Here is an 18,068-nt window from a genome sequence, read left to right on the forward strand (position 1 = left end):
CGGGATAACAACGTCTTCAGAATCAAATGACCAACCAGAACAATCTTTGTTATGTGTTCTTGTTGGAACAGCTTTGACAATCTGGAGCTCTGATCTTCCCAGTGTATGGTTGCTTGTGACGCGTGAAAGAAGTCCCATCCAAGACTAACATTAAGACTACAATCTCTTAAAAAGATAAATTTTGAAGGGCTGCGCTCTGCCGTTGATAGCTGTTATTCTTACAATACATGTTCCTGTCGGCTGCACGTGTTTCCCGTTTCCGACCTTCAGCACAAATGTTTTCGTATAATGGAACATATTAGATGGCGATTAAAAGCATTCGACATTACAGAAAAAGGATCCCTGAGTCGACTAGCAACTGGACTGGATCGCCGTTTGTGGTGACGTCGATGAGATTTCCTATCATCTTGGTAACTGCCAATGGGGATTTTCATCTGTGCCAGCCTCATCTCCATATATGGTCGCCTCATTTAGTTTTATTGAATTGAGTGGCTAGGCGAGCGGCTGGTGCCTTTCTACGTCGACAGGGAACGGTTAAGGCGACCTCGTCTGGGGTACAGTGACTGGCTTCTTCCCACAGGCAGCTATAATCGTCTGCAGTTGACTGGTGTGAATACGTCTACTGTGATTGTTGACGTCTTGTGGTGTAATATTTGTAGAACACTCGCCATCTTTCTTTGAAGCAGCGCTCAACGTGTCCAAGGTGTCCACACTGATCACAGACTGGCGTGTTGTCCTCCATGCTCTAAATTTCTGTTTTTCTGCAGAGCGTTTTATTTGGTGGAGGAGATGGATGTATCTGCATTGTTCGGACGCTGGGTTGTCGGTTGACGACGACGGCGTAAGTCCGAATTGGCCTAGCGCATTCTCCACAGAGTGTGCGACTGGTCGTAGAGACTGGTGCCACAGATCGATACAACTCATCTTCAACACACTGTATTACCCGCTGGCGTACGGGTCAACATTCATTGCCGATACCTCCGCTACCTCTTGTATACTCGGCCCAACAGTCCTGGCTGCCATGCTGTAGCTATTCTCTTACAGCCTGGCGTATGAGAGAAGCGAGGTCGTGGTGGTCTTCTATATCTGCCTTAGGGACGGCATTAGGGAGACGATCATACAGCTGTCGTCCAACTTTTTTCTGTTGCTTTTTCTCAATGCGCTGGCACCACTTGACGAATTCTTCTGTCATGGTGACAGTCTTTACCAGAAGTTTTCTGCGACATCTTTCGCCAAATGTGAGAGTTTGTCGGTTTCTGTCATTGTATTGTATTGTATGTTAACCGGGGACCTAGGAACGACGGAGAGGCTCCGTCCCCGCCGCAGCCGCAGTGGTCCACAACCCCACGACGACTACCGCAGTCCATTTCACCCCTCCGCCGCCCCACACCGAACCCAGGGTTACTGTGCGGTTCGGCCCCCGGGGGACCCCCCAGGGAACGCTCACACCAGACGAGTGTAGCCCCTATGTTTGCGTGTAGAACTTGTTTGTGCAGCAATCGCCGACATAGTGTAGCTGAGGCGGAGTAAGGGGAACCAGCCCGCATTCGCCGAGGCAGATGGAAAAATGGCTAAAATCCATACACAGACTGGCTGGCTCACCGTACCACGACACAAGCCCGCTGGGCGGATTCGTGCTGGGGACCAGGCGCGCCTTCTCACTCCGGAAAGCCGTGCGTTAGACCACTCTGCTAACCGGGCGGACGGTTTCTGTCATAGTCGGATTCACAATATTTCAAAGGGGAAACAATTCTATTGTATCCCGTTTCATCATAGTGTTGAACCTTGTTCTTCAATTGTTCTTCCGCTAAACGAACATGTTGTTGACTGTCACCAAATGTTTTATTCAGTTCAGCCCGGAATTTGTACCAGTTATCAGGCTTCTCTTCGTTATAGACAGTCTTCGCTATACAGTTCTTTTAGTAAAAGATAGGTTTCAGTAGTAGTTTTTCCAAGTTTCAAGTGGAACTCCACGGCAGTTCCTTGCTATGTTATTACAGTTTTCATTCTTCTGGCAAAACAAAATAACTATTCTTACACAAACGAAGGCCATGGCAACACTGATTTGTCTACAGACACCAGAGATGCTGCATTCGATTGAAAAGGCTTCACGCATCACAGCTACGGTCGTTCATCTTAGGTGCATGCGTACTTACTCTCTGACAGCATCAGTCCCGTTATTTTATAGCCACATCTCGTACACTGGCTGACAAAAACGTGCAGCAACCTGAAGACGTGGTCGAACGCCTATGTAACTTCGTGCATGTATTAATCATCGGCAGGTTTGAAAATGATTAGAATTCCAATTATCTGTGACAGATATAACTGCCACCAGATTGCACTAGTGTTGTTCATGTTTATTGTTGTTACCAGGCCTGGTAAGGAATCTAAGGGTAGTGTATACGATCAGATGTTGAGTGATCACTGTGAAGGACACGGAGATGACAAGTACTTCCGTGAAGCAGCGTTATTATTAGCTGACACAATTTGGAAGATGTCTCATTGTGGATCTCCATTTGGTCCACTGTTAGAATCGTGCAATATCGAGATCTGTAGGGCATTTAGATGTGACAGTGGTTCGATGTTGGACTAGATGGGAATGTGAGGGCAGGCATGGTCGTAGTCACGGTTCCGGTCAACCACGTCAGCCAGGACGTGGGAGGATCGCCGTACTATGCACCAAGCACAGCCATTCGAGAACAAGTACTCCATTCCCTGCAACATTCTGTCTCATCCCACACTGTAGATCAGAGACTAGCAGCAGCCGAAAAAGGGAATTATCGTCCCACACGTAGGCTGCCGTTAATACCACAAAACAACAGGCTGCGACAGATTCCATGGCGTGACCGATGTGCTACTGATAAATGGCGTCGCATAGTGTTAAGCAGTGGATCGTTGTTCTGCATTATTCCAGATGACCATCGATGCCGAATGTTGTGGTGACATAGGAAAATATTCTATTCCTCTAATGTTTTGGATAGGCGCAATGGTGTTACTCCTGACATCATGGTGTAGATAGCCATTACACTTCAGGTAATAGCTGGTTGTAATTCAGGGAACTCTGGCGGCTCAACGGTTCGTCATGAGTATTCTGCGTCCTCATTTGTTACCTTCCCTGCACCAACAAAGTGGTCTCTTTTTTCAACAGGACAACGCTTGTCCACAGATGACACGTTTCTCTATGAACTACTTGCGTGATGCTGAGGTACTCCTGTACCAACAACCTCCCCACACCTTTCACTGTCCCAGTGAAGCATCCAGGTTATGAAGGACGGTTTACAACAGTTGTAGCCCAGCTTGCCTCAAGAGGGGATGCATCCGCTTTGTGAGCCCCTGCCCAACCAAATTACTGCATTGACTTAGGCCGGAGTGTTTGTGACGTAGTACTGATAAGTGGGCTCATACTGGCGAGATCTTTGTAAATTTCACTCGATTTTGTAATCACTAAAATCACAGTGCATAACCCCTCAACCTGTGAACTGCATTTTGTTCCCCCCTCTCCTTATGGATGCCTTAATAGTTTCTGTCAGGCAGCGTATGTCCATAAAAACTGTTTAGGCCATACTAGGAAGCACAGACCATACTAACTCCTACCAGAAGCTAAAAGCTTCGGATGTCACAAACAAGGATCAGATGTTTGTTCTTTTTTCAGGTTTCAAATTGATATGTTGCTCATTTGCAACAAGACCAGGTGTGTTCTACTGATAGTGGAGCAGCAAAATACGGCTGGACACAGTGTAATAGTTGAGAACTTTTATACGTGTCGCATCATGAGCAGTTTTTGGCGATAGATTGATGGTGAATACTACGGCTCTGCACAAAGGCTGGCTATGGGGTTTGTTCGTCACGTCCCTGTCACCAAGCAGTAAAAACCTTTCACTATATCTGAAAGGGTTATGAATAAATACAAACTCTCACATCGGCCGTAATCGAGCATTGAAATGATTTCAGTGACGACAATTGAAAATTTGTGCCAGATTGTGACTCGAACTCGGATTTTCCTCATTACGTGAGTAGTCGCCTTCACCTCTTCGACTAACCGGGTATGGCTCCTGCCCAACGCAATTTCCTAACTTGTCGCATACTACTTACGTAGCGCCCCCTGTCCATCGTACTCATAGTTCGCTGCGTTATCCTGATTCCCGTAAGAGTTTGGGATAGGGAATACATCCACACGAAAATGATCCTGAATGGCAGTCAAGGCGTATATATATTTATATATGAGGTGTCTGAAGGATTATAGGCCATATATACAAGGTGCAACGGGTATAAGAGCATATATTTCTGTTGGGAGTGAGGACGGTGTACTGAACAACATTTACATTGCTTGGAAATAAATAATTATAGCCATTGCAAGTCATATATTTTTTAGTTAGTTAGTACCTCCAAGTACATGTAGCCATTAGTGTTTATTTTCCTGTGGGCACAAGTCAGCTGTTGTAGTGTGGACCTGTGAATGCACAACGGTTTTCTGTACTGATAGGCGTAGTCCACATTGTGGTACACTACAGCCATAGAGAAAACATCATGTTGTAAAATTTGTGAAGCGTTTGCATGTGGATAGTTCGAAAACAAGAGAGAGGAAAAACACCATACGTGTGTACATATTAAGGTACCAATTTAAAGTATTTCACTTATACAACCAGTATAAAAAGAATGAATGATTTTACTTATACCTTTTGTGTCAATGTGGCCTCATTCATTCCACCTCCATCAACTCCCTGTGCTGATTCGTTAAGCAGAGACGTGGATAAACGTGTGATCTGAAAACATTATGCAAACAACTGAAGCTAGCAGAGAGACAGTTTCCAAGGTAGCATCGACTGGCTGTGGTTTTGTTCCACTAACAGAGGCTTTTATATGCCAACTGACATTGTCAAAAAACTTCATAAACGCTATAAGATGAGTAAATAATCGGTCAAGTGTTTGCAAACAAATTACATTATACAAGGTTTTTTACAGTGGACGCTGTTGCTACCGACAGTTACATAAAGGGTAACATAAAACATTTTTTTGAGGGACACTGACATTCTGAGTACATCGATTTACGACCTCGTTGCTTGCTTTGTGTATGAAACAGGCTAGGAAAGGAATTTTCACACTGCAGTAGGGTGACGTATCCAAGAGCTTCATTCATACAGCATCAACATTATATTGTAAGATAATATAAAACATTTTTTTCGAATCTCAAGTAATGTCACTGTCAGACACTGTTTACGCAAATAGGTCCCTCATACTGTTCCTCCTGGAAGGTCATGCTAGTAATGGTCTGAACTTCCTGTGCCACAATGCAAGCTACTGAGAAAACTTGTGGCATCTAGAGTCCACACCAGGCGGCTGTCATCATTCAACAGTTTTCACTATCTAACCATTATTTGGCACACTGTGATAACTTCCTTAGCATAACATTTTCCTACTTCTAGTAAAATGATCGTTACTGCATCCCACAAAAAGAATCAGAATACTACATCTCCGATTCATTTATGTTAAAAGTTTTGGAAACAGTTCTTTTACGTGGAGTTTATAAGGAGCAGTTACAGTCTACAGCAACTACGCTGAAAAAGAGAAGAATAGCTCTGCGACGAAAACACACAAACCCCATGCTTCTAACAAGTTTAAACAGTGTTTCGCACATGAACTTTAACCCGGGACCTTCCCTTACCGACGAAGTTATACACAGACAATTCAAGACTTACCATCGCAACTTCACGTTTGGCTGTGCTGGGTGGTTATAATTAATGAGCAGCTATTCACAGAGGTTCAATGTGGGCTGTAATTATGATATTGCAGCGAATCTCTGTAGATATTCTGATACGTTAATTTATAACCACTTTACATTGGGAAAACAAATAGTTCCAATTTTGGTCACCATGAGAAAGATATAATGTTGATATTACTATTAACTGCCACTTTCACAATTTGTGTATTATGAGAACCAAAGATGTCGACGAGATGTTATACAGCGCCATATTTGCACCTGGTCGCCAAAATGGGAACTAATTCTTTCCCAGTGTAAATCGGTTCTGCATTAATGCACTAGTATATCTATTAAGTTTCGCGGCCATACAGTACTCACAGCCCACACTAGACCTCCGTCGGTGCTATACGCTCGAACTAAGTTGACATTAGTTGCGGTGGCTGATAGGAGCGACGGTAAATGAGAAATATCCTCGCAATCGCGGCCACCAGCCACCGAGCTATGTGTCAGTTTGTGCGTATTGTAGCTGCACCCGCTCGCCTACCTCTCTACCCTACGTTCCCAGCTCCACAGTCGCTCTCTATTGCATACTTTGCTGGAGAAACATTCCTAGTAGGAAGGACATACCTGAGAAGTGGTTTATCCACAGTCAGAGGTTGTTTCCAAAGCGAAAGTTTCAATCTACAAATGCTGGCCCGCTGCAGAGTGAGAAGAGTACACTAATCATGAAAATGGTGGAAAAGATAAAACAGTTAACTGTCATAGATAACCACATTTTATTCAACAAGAAAATCTGTAGTGCAGAACCTAACAAAAATCATCTTTTAATGGAAAAATCCCGCATAGTTCCCGACATTATATTATGAATCGTTTCACCGATATAAGACATACAGAATATATTGTGTTACAGACTAGTTGTGCATGGTTTTTATCTTTACAACTTGTTCTGTATGCTCCGTCAAACTACTTGAATTAGAAATTAAATGTTGATTTCAGTGGCTACATAAGTGCAATCGATTGCGAGTGCACCACACTGAAGCATCAACATACAGTTTCAATGTTGGAATGGTCGTTAAAATTACTACCTTTCCGTTAATGTCGATTGCACAGTTATGACTTTTGTGCTCTTGCTGATACTGGAAAATACAGTTGGACGTTTTCTGACACATCAGAGTTCAAATCTTACCATTTTATCAGCGTTTTTGTAGATCATGCGAAAGTTGTAGGCAATCAACAGAACATATTTTCTCTCGGCGAAGACTTCGACAAAACATGCAGGAAGACTTACTTCATGTTTACAAAATGCACTTCATCCATGTATAATGATTTATGTTGTACAGTATTTAAGCAGTCAGTGAGAGTAGATACACAATACTGCTCATTCCACACCTACGAAGGAAGAGTCCACAATCGATCGCACCCATACACTCACAACCAATAACTGCTTACTTTCCCTGGCGGTGCATGGGAGCATAGGTAATTAGAGCATAGATATTCGAACCAAATAGGATACAAAACGGGGACCACCGATGAATAAATTAAAACATATTTCATGCGATATATATCCTATGCTATCCTACATGCAGCAAATATCTTACTTGAACTTTTCTTCCAAAACTTTCTCTTACTTTATAGAATACTGTTCTTTCCTCCAGGAACTTCCTGCACATCTGTAAATAGAACAGTGGATCCCAGCCTGGGGGTAAAATGTGAAATTTTCTGGTGGGGGAAGGGGGTGGGGGTAGGGAGGGTAAAAACAGGATGTGCTCGATTACCGTTGAGCCAATTGTTTTACAAAATCTATATCACTGCCTCGTTAGACAAACAATTTTATAGATACTTAACTGATTCAAATATTGCAAAATATGTACATTAACACATAATGGGACACGGCGGAGGCCACAGCGCATGTATTAACGATGTTATTTGAAATTCGCGGGCAGTCTACAATGGCCGGCTACCTGCTTGGGGCGGAGGGTTTATTGTTGGCCCCACCGAGTTACCGGCTCGCTTATTCTTTTTCTTTTGTTATCCAATCACTCACTCGCGAACCAAACCGACGGATACGTGGCTTGAATGCATTTTGTTGCCTCTGATTTTACTTCCTTCTCAACCAATTTCGGATTGCATGATGACAAACAGAAGAAGATAAGTGAATTTTTTCCTTCTCAAACGGCAACTAATAGGTCACAAGCTATTAATTTACAGCACTGTTTTTCGAATGCTATAAGATGTAAATAAGTAGGTATGCAAGTTCCCTTCTTATCTGTTGTTTTGCTACTGAACCACAGTCGTAAAAAGATCACCATGCATTACATACACTGTTACAATCTAAGAACTACTTCAGAGTTAGGAAAGAATTGAATTTCGGCCGTGCTTCAAGTTTTCTGACAGCAGATTCTACGATTTTAAATACAGAGAAATTCGTCTTTGCTAGCTTGTAAAGTCGAGTAATTTTGGGTGTTACAATATTGTCATTAAACCCCTGTATATTATACCCAGCGCACACTATAAGTTCATCCAGGTTCTACCATGGCAGATGTCGGAAGCCGAATTGCCTGTGCGAATGACCAGTAGACTGTCAGCTAGGGGGAATTGCTAAGCGAGTTGTGGCAAACACACAATCTGTAGACACGCAAGCTATAGCAGCGCGGGGGAACGGCCGAGCGTCCAAGTCCGCAAGCGAAGCATAACGACTTCATGGAAGCAAAGAGAGACCGGCACCCTAGTGACAAAGTAGAGTGTCGTAAGGAAAGCAAGGTACAACGCAGCAAGAAGTGTTCAAAAGCCGAACCAGAAGAAAAGAGCCTCTGAAAGGTGAAGTTGCGAATGTCTGAAGTCACTAGCAGGGCTGACAGCGAGGAGAAACCAGGACACATATCATAGTCATCCTCACCGTTGTAGGGCGCACGGGAAGCGCCAACATAAATATCTCATGCTTCTTAATCATAACTCGCGAGGTGACTTTTCTGTAACGTATACCACGAGGTGGGGTCTCTGGGACCCCGTGTTTAAACCGAGATCTAAGGCTAAAATCATTTGAAATTTTTAATTTATGCTATATAATATCTATTTTTACAATTATTTAAATTTTGTTTAAATGCTCCTAGTTTATTTTATTGTACTAAACAAATCCTGCAGCATTTTATTCTCTGTCACACAAAAACACATAATCTTGTGTGATTCTTTTAAATAGTACACATAAATTGACTGTTAGAGTACTGAATTTTACATTCTGAAAAATTATACAATCTCTGTAGCAAATAAAGTTCCAGGGTTTAAATTTGAGCATAAAAATTCCACCCGATAGGTACAAAACGAAATTCTGTCTGACATTCATTGCTGGAAACTACATTTTTCTTATCACCACTCAGAACATATTCGATTTCAACAGGCACTAAGTATTTCACAGGAGAAACCGACAGATCCCCATCACAACTTTCCTGAAGTTCTTCCTCTGAATGATACTCTTGTTCGATAGCAGAACTGTGATCACTGGCTAACGTAAAATCGTCGTCTTTTACGTTTATGTCTTGATCTATATGATTGACACCTTCCTCCATAAACCGACTAACAATTGCATCAAACTTGGGAAATTTAAAACTAAATCATTCGTGCGAACACATTTTGAGAATGGATAGGTTTGAGAGATGAAATAGTGAAGACACCACAAAATCAAATACGGAAAAAGACAAGGCCTAGTACAAATCCTTGGATAACACAAGAGATACTGAATTTAATTGATGAAGGAATAAAATATAAAAATCCAGTAAATGAAGCAGGCAAAAGGGAATACAAATGTCTTAAAAATCATATTGACAGGAAGAGCAAAATTGCTTAGCAGGAAAGGCTAGATGAAAGATGTAAGGATTTACAAGTATATTTAACTACGGGAAAGATAGTTCAAATGGTTCAAATGGCTCTGAGCACTATGGGACTCAACTACTGTGGTCATAAGTCCCCTAGAACTTAGAACTACTTAAACCTAACTAACCTAAGGACATCACACACATCCATGCCCGAGGCAGGCTTCGAACCTGCGACCGTAGCGGTCGTGTGGTTCCAGACTGTAGCGCCTTTAACCGCTCGGCCACTCCGGCCGGCGAAAAGATAGTTAACTGCCTACAAGGAAATTAAGGAAATCTTTGAAGAAAAGAGAACCACCTGAATGAATATCAAGACCTAAGATGGAAAACCAGTCCGAAGCAAAGAAGGGAAAGCAAAAATGTGAAAGGAGTGTATAGAGGGTCTCTAAAAGGGCTATGTACTTCAAGGCAATATTATGGAATGGAAGAGGATGTAGATGAAGATAAAATGAGAGATATGATACAACGTGAAGACTTTGACAGAGCTCTGAAAGACCTAAGTCGAAACAAGGCTCCGGGAATAGACAACATTCCATTAAAACTATTGATAGGCTTGGAAGAACCAGTCATGACAAAACTCTTTCATCTGATAAGCAGGATGTAAGAGACAGGCGAAATACCCTCAGACTTCAAGAATAATTTAATAATTCCAGTCCCAAAGAAAGCAGGTGTTGACAGGTGTGAAAATTATCGAACTATCAGTTTAATAAGTCATGGTTAAAAATACTAATACGAATTCCTTACAAACGGATGGAAAAACTGGTAGAAGCCGACCTCGGGGAAGATCAGTTTGAATTCCGTAGGAATATTCGAACACGTGAGGCAATACTGACCCTACGACTTATCTTAGAAGCGAGATTAAGGGAAGGCAAACCTACGCGCCTCTAGCATTTGTAGACTTAGAGAAAGCTTTTGACAATGTTGACTGGAATACTCTCTTTCAAATTCTGAAGGTGGCAGCGGTAAAACACAGGGGGCGAAAGACTATTTACAATTTGTACAGAAACCAGTCGGCAGTTATAAGATTTGAGGGGTATGAAAGGGAATCAGTGGTTGAGAAGGGAGTGAGACATGGTTGTAGCCCATCCCCGATGTTATTCAATCTGTATATTGAGCAAGCAGTAAAGGAAACAAAAGAAAAATTTGGAGTAGGAATTAAAATCCATGGAGAGGAAATAAAAACTTTTACGTTTGCCAACGACATTGTAATTCTGCCGGAGACAGTAAAGGACCTGATGAGCAGCTGAACGGAATGGACAGTGTCCTGAAAGGAGGATATAAGATGAACATCAACAAAAGAAAATCGAGGATAATGGACTGTAGTTGAATCAAATCAGCTGATGCAGAGGGAATTAGACTAGGAAATGAGACACTTAAAGTAGTACATGAGTTTTGCTATTTGTGGATTACAATAACACAAAATAACTGATGATGGTCGAAGTAGAGTGTATCGAAAATGTAGACTGGCTACGGTAAGAAAAGCGTTTCTGAAGAAGAGAAATTAGTTAACATCGAGTATAGATTTAAATGTGTGGAAGTCTTTTCTGAAAGTATTTCTATGGAATGTAGCCATGTATGGATGTGAAACATGGACGATAAATAATTTAGACAAGAAAAGAATAGAAGCTTCCAAAATGTGGTGTTAGAGGAGAATGCTGAAGATTACATGGCTAGATTACGTAACTAATGAGGAGGTACTGAAGGGAACTGGAAAGAGAAACGTTTGTGCATAACCTGGCTAGAAGAAGCTATTGATTGACACGACACAGGCTGGGACATCAAGGGGTCACCAGTTTAGTACTGGAGAGAACTGTGGGGGATAATTGAAGAGGCAGACCAACAGATGAACACAGTAAGCAGATTCGGAAAGCTGTAAGTAGCAGTATTTACTCGGAGATGAAGGATAAAGTACCACTGACAGCTGGAGCAAAGCAGTCTTCAGAATTAAGACCACCAACACAACAACAACAACATTTTCATAATATAAAAAGAGCAAATATTCACTGTAATCACAGAGCTTTGTGTCTCTTTAGTCGTGACGAGCCTACTACAAATTTAAAATCTGCTGATGCCTTGAAAAGCGCATAACGCTGTCTGACGGCCACCTTTATCAAGATGTCCGTGCTCGTCGAATCGCCTCCCGAACACAACTAATCTAGACCTGAAGCCCGTGACAGCGCTCCTATTTTAATGCTTAGTACCCACTAATTCGTAGTTTAGACTCGTTGCCGCAATTATTTTGCGCGAACTCTTTGTGACACACGTTTCCGCCCTGCCACGCGAAGAATCATGTTTGCATTTAGGTTTTAGTCAACGAAAGTAAAAAGCTGAAAGTCGAGTCATCTGCTACACGGCTGAAAAAAAGCACTCTTTATGTAAACGAAAGAAAGCTGCAACCATTTCTGAAATAGTTTCATGGTAAAGATTACCTTAACCCATGAAAAATTAAAAGCCAAAGGTTTTGGATTCGCGTTTGTTTTCGCCATGCAATTGCTCTCAAACGGTTGCAGGAAAACTATTACATAAAAATATTTCAGTCTTTCGCATCTGTCAGTGTTACATCGCAGCTTCATGATGAAGTGCGTACTTCTGCGTTACGTTGCCCATATCTATTAAGATACTTAGAAATTAAGTAGCTCATTGCCTGCTGTCCGAAGAATTTGCGATGAACTACGGTTGCGATGTGCAGGTAAGCAGTAAACTGGCAGTCTGAAATTTTCGTCTTTTTTCAAGACGTGTCAGTATTCAAGGACATGACAGGAATATTCATTCGAAACAAAAAGGTCAAGTAAACATGGGGTCTAAAACGCATACCTTAAGAACTATGAGCAATTCTTGATCTTCGATACTGTGAAACAAATCTCTCCTACTGTAAGCTCATTGCTTTCCATATTTTGGGAAGTGGTGGTATGGACTAAAATAAGAAAAAAAGCCCAGAAAACATGTGCCCTAAAACGCATAACTTAAGAGCTATGAGCACTTTTTCATCTTCGCTATTCTAAAACACAACTCTTCTGATGAACAGGTGCTCATAACTGTATGCATTTTCGAGCACGTATTTACAGGACGTTTTTTCCTTGTTTTGGTCCACACTACCACTTCCAAAAATATGGAAAGCAACGAGCTTGCAGTAGAAGACATTTGCTTCACAGAATGTGGATGTGTCCGAACATATAATTTCTGAATACGTTAAGCTGGTTCTACTTTGAGCGTGCCGCGCCGAAAACGTCCCGCTTGTTGTCGCTACATCAAAGGAAGCAGAGCGCTCGTGCGTTTATTGTGGACGGGGCTATGCCGCGCATAGTGGTTCCAGCTGGACCGCATGCTGGCTCGCAGCTGGAGTGAGTCAAGATTGAAGTGTCACATTTATTGTGCTTTGACGTCACTCAAAATAGAGGAAATACTCGTCGCCAATGGCAATATCAAATAACAGGTCAAAGTACGGATGAACTGTTTGTAGGCAAGAATGGACATTTCGAAAACTTTTACAGAACGTTGTTCAAAGACTTTGATTATCTGTTGTATTTGAACCAAAAATAATGGACACAAATTGTATACATTCAGTATCTCACAAAGAGAGTCTAAACAACTTTGTGCATTCCAGCAGTTGTAGAGTTCTTTACGTTTTTTGACGTATCTATTCAAAATATACAAAATATATCAATGATTGGCATATTGACTTCGCTTCATCGCAGCTGGTAACATGCGACCCATTGCTGAAAATTATTTCTCCTTTTACTTTTACTTAATAATTATTGTCTTTAGGGTCCTATAACTCTCGCTTTCCTCTGTAAAGATCTAAAGTTGTTCAGTTTCTTTGCAGTTCCACTCCACACTTCATGAGAACAAACTGCCGCAACGCGATACACACAGTCGCCGTGTCTCCGCGCCTGCCAACAGAAAGCCATTTATGAAATATGTAGGATGTGACTTGTCAGGCTGTATTCTGTATGGTGGCGCAGAGCAATACTCACCTGTCACTGAGTCACATCGGCACTGGCAATGATCCGCAACAATACGTCTGAGAATCCCACTTCGGATAGGATTCTAAACCCCTGCGAAACACTGCCTCTCAAGCACTATCAGGTACAAAGTCTCCGACTCACTTGAGTCACTGTGCAGACGCGGCAGGCGGGACGTTAAACTCCATTTTCCTTCCTTCCTTCAGACGCAACTCTGCGACAGTGTCTTGGCTGTGCGTCCCAGTGAGTACTAAGCCTAACATTAGTGTAGCGTACACGTTCTTCGTCATATTCGTCTCTCTCTTTCTCGGACGCAAACACGGTGCTGGTACGTCGGCTACGGTGGTCTAGCGGTTCTGGCGCTGCAGTCCGGAACCGCGGGACTGCTACGGTCGCAGGTTCGAATCCTGCCTCGGGCATGGGTGTGTGTGATGTCCTTATGTTAGTTAGGTTTAAGTAGTTCTAAGTTCTAGGGGACTTATGACCTAAGATGTTGAGTCCCATAGTGCTCAGAGCCATTTGAACCATTTGATTTGTACGTCGGCTAGGTCTTCGTTCCTCTGCCGGGTAATCCACAGCACAATGAGGAAATTCTTGTTAAACTTACGATGTACAAGATTACGTCCAAGTGAAGCTAAATATATGGTGTGAACAGCACGTAAATACGTACAGACTTCAGGTTACTCAAAATGTTTCATAACAAATTTAGCTGTAATGCCTATGGAAATCATAAATTGCATTACTGTGGCTGCAAATAGATATAGCCCCGAAGTTATCAATGCAATAAATCTCATTGCACTCTATTCTTGACTGTAATGTTACATATTCGATACACTTGAAAAAACGCATTGTGGAGTGATACTTGCTCTCAAGCACCCGTACTTTATACAGTTTTTCTTTCTTTTAGGAGCCGTGCAGTACATAAAAAAGGTCATACGAAGAAGTTTTACTGCAGTGGGATTTTACCATGGTATTTTGTGAAGCTAATGAAAAACCCCAGCGTATTCTGTGCACTGTAACGGGACATCCTCTTCTAGGATTATTTTTCCCCAACAGTAGTCCTCGATACCAGTATTATTTTTCGAATTTTGGACAGGTTAATATTATTTTAGTTGCTTTTCTGAAAACTTCCATATAATTTTATACACAGTATGCTATATTTCAAGCTAAAGTTTATGAAAATGAATTACTTTATCAAATATCTTAGTTTCGATGCTATAATCGATAAGTATCATTTGTGAATGTGCAGTTAAAATTATTTTCTTGGAAACATTTGAAATTACGAATTATTTGAACACTTAAAATTTCTATTATTAATTACGCAATCCTGTACTGTTTACTATGATTATTTCTGGATTCATTTATGAAATAATAATCGAAATTAACAATGTAACGAAAACTAGTAATTCATTTGTTAAGAAAAATTGTAAATCCTTTGGAATATTGTTATTTCTGCAGAGTGTGAGAGTCTTAAGCTTGCCTCTTATGTGATCGGATGTATTTTTGTATAATGGTGCGAACAATGTAATTTCGGCGTTGTTAATGTGACAAATCAAAATACTGCACGATATACTAAAATGTAAGAAAATCAGTGGAAAATACATTTACGTAAAAAATTCTGCAACAATAATCTTCCAATTTATTTAATCTAAACCAACCGTGAGGATCTGAGGTTATATTTTCTGCTTCAATACTCAGACACCTGGACAAGAAGATCTGGAGCCATCTCAACATGACAAGCTAAGTGATCTTGAATCTTTCTCTTCTAAAATCTTTATAAAAGACTTCGCTTAGTAATTACTTGGAATGGCCATTGTTTAATGTGGACATTAGATGGAAGAAGGAAGGAGGGAGTAGATCACAGCACTAAAGTCCTAACAGAAGGAGATAGGAAGACCACCAAATTAAAAGAACGCTTTGAAAGAAGTCACGCATTGAATCCTTGAAACACATAGAAGCTGAACTGAAAATTTCTCACAAGGATTTATCAGGCTACTTTTTTCCAGTCTGCAGAAGCTAATCTTGAAGCTTCATACTGAATCTCTCTCCGACTCGCTGGAAACAAGAAACCTCATACGTAGGAATCTTGCTTACTAGATGCTGTGAAGCTACTTCTAAAAGAGTAACATGTAGAAAAGATAAGATATCCCTTTCTAAGAACACAATCGGAAGTCGTACAAAGGACAGGAGTGCGGATATTCTGACACGGTGCTCATAGAAATAAGATTTCATTGCACTGTCGTTAGATGAATCGACCGATGTCCTTGTTCCCAGTTCCTTGTCTGTGTTTGACGCATAAAACGTGGCGACCAAAAGGGAGAATACTGTAATTGTTCTCGGAATCACTACCTACGCAGAAAGATGGTTTCCGATCAGTGAACAATTTTTTTGAGGAAATGAGATGCATTAGTCGAAGCTGGTAGGTGTATGTACAGACGGAGCACCATCCATATTGAGCATTTGCTCTGGATTCCATGCATTGGTGAAATATGTTCCTCCAAAGGCAATGTTCAGCCTCTGCATTATACATCATTATACTTCGGCAGAGAAAACACTTCCTCCTGACGTGATGAATGTACTCACTGAGATAGTGAAGATTTGAAACCACATCCGAGGTATTGCAACAAGTATTAGTGTCTACAAACAGTTGCGCAAAGAATATGGAGCCAAATTCGATGTGGTCTTGTTGCGCATAGAAGTACAATGGCTATGATTTGGAAATGTGTTGCATAGTATTCTCGAGTTTCGACAATAAATTGCTTTGTTTCTGAAAAGTGCGACGACGGAAAGGTCGGATATGCCACTTTCATATCGAAAATGGCATATCTTGCTGATTTATTTGTAGAAACAAATACCCTTAACATCTGTTTGCAAGTAAACATATATTCTATAAAAGCAAAAGACAAAATTCGTTGTTTTCTTCGCAGATTGTGGCTTTACCAAAACAAGGCTGAAGTTCAAGAAATTTCTGTGTTCTGAAAACTAATGTCGTGCTCTATTCCAGCAGTGAAAAACGCACATTCGCACATGAAATAAGTTAGGACTTATCAGTGATAAATTATAGCAGTAAGTATTTTTCTGAACCAGAGGACCGACAGTCAAATGCCTAGCTTTTGATACGATTTTCGGTGAATGAATGAACATTTTCAGACAGTGAAGCTCAAGGCCAAATTATAATTTCTTGGACTACGTGAGACAACATACTGAAAACACATTCTCTAGAACAGAGCTAGTAACATACCGATTCCATTTGCCAGAAGTTATAGATCTGAAACTGTCTTTGCGACTATGGTGACAGTGAAAACAAAAGCAAGGATCAGACAGTACTTTGAGCACGATTAAAGATTTGCATTGGATGAGACCAAACCGAATATAGAAAAAATTGTTAGAAATCAGCAATACCAGCTACCTATTGACTTTCATTGTATATTGGTTTACAAAAAATGTGGGTTTTGTTTGTCGAACGTTAAAGAAACATTAAATACAGGGTGTTTCAAAATAAATATTCAGGTTTTCAGCTTTTATAGCTTTTATTATATTCAACTTACTTTTACAATTAGCACATCAATGAAAGGTAACTCAAATAGATTTTCCTGCAAGTGTTCAGTGTCAGCACCACTCGTCACGGCTGGAGTCGATAGGCGAGTTCTTCCCAAATCTTGATCAGTGTGTCTGGAATAATTGTTGCAACAAAGCTGTTTCTGAAGTCGAGTAGATGAGCTGGTGGCGGAGGCACATACACATGATCCTTCATGAACCTCCAAAGGTAAAAATCGCATGGTGTCATATCGTGTGTGAATGCGGTCGTCAGGTAAAACAAACTGTGAAATCTGGCTCCTTGCAGACAATCCAGAGGTCAGTTACAACGTCGTTTCATCAATCGAGCACTGAGTTATGCCAGTGGAGCGGCTCACCATCTTGCTGCCAAATAAAGTTCTGTGGTTCGGCTTCTTCCAACTGAGGAAAGAGCCATAGTTCTAGAGTATCAACAATGGAAACGCTAGTTACAGTTGCCTCACCAAAAAAGAAAGGCCCATAAGCTTTCCGCCGGGATATGGCACAAAACTAATTCAATTTAGGGGAGTCTCGTTGCAGCTGTACCATCTCGTGGGATTTGTGTTCACATTTCCACGTGTGAAACGTCGATTCATCGCTGAAGATGAGAAGATTCAGAAAATCTTCATCGTCTTGCAGCAACATTTCGTTTGCAAAGTTGGCACGTAAACCGTAGTCTGTTGGCCTTAGAGCTTATAACAACAGCAAACTATAAAGACAATGTTGTAAGCGTCTCCTCAAAAGTCTCTTCGCAGATGTCACTGGACTGGCTAATTCAAGACTAGCCTTCCGAACTGAATTCTTGGTCCTACACCTGAAAGACTCTCGCTGGTTTAACGCGTCCTTCAGTCAATCTTGATCATTCCACGCTTTTCCGTTTGCGCACAGGCATACAAACAAAACTGTTTGAGTTGCTCGTTCATTTGATATATTATTTCTAATTGCGAGTTGAATGTAATAAACGCTACAAAGCCTTAAAACCGATAT

Source organism: Schistocerca cancellata, chromosome 3 (genome assembly GCF_023864275.1).
Source record: "Schistocerca cancellata isolate TAMUIC-IGC-003103 chromosome 3, iqSchCanc2.1, whole genome shotgun sequence".
In the NCBI taxonomy this organism is placed as follows: Eukaryota; Metazoa; Arthropoda; class Insecta; order Orthoptera; family Acrididae; genus Schistocerca; species Schistocerca cancellata.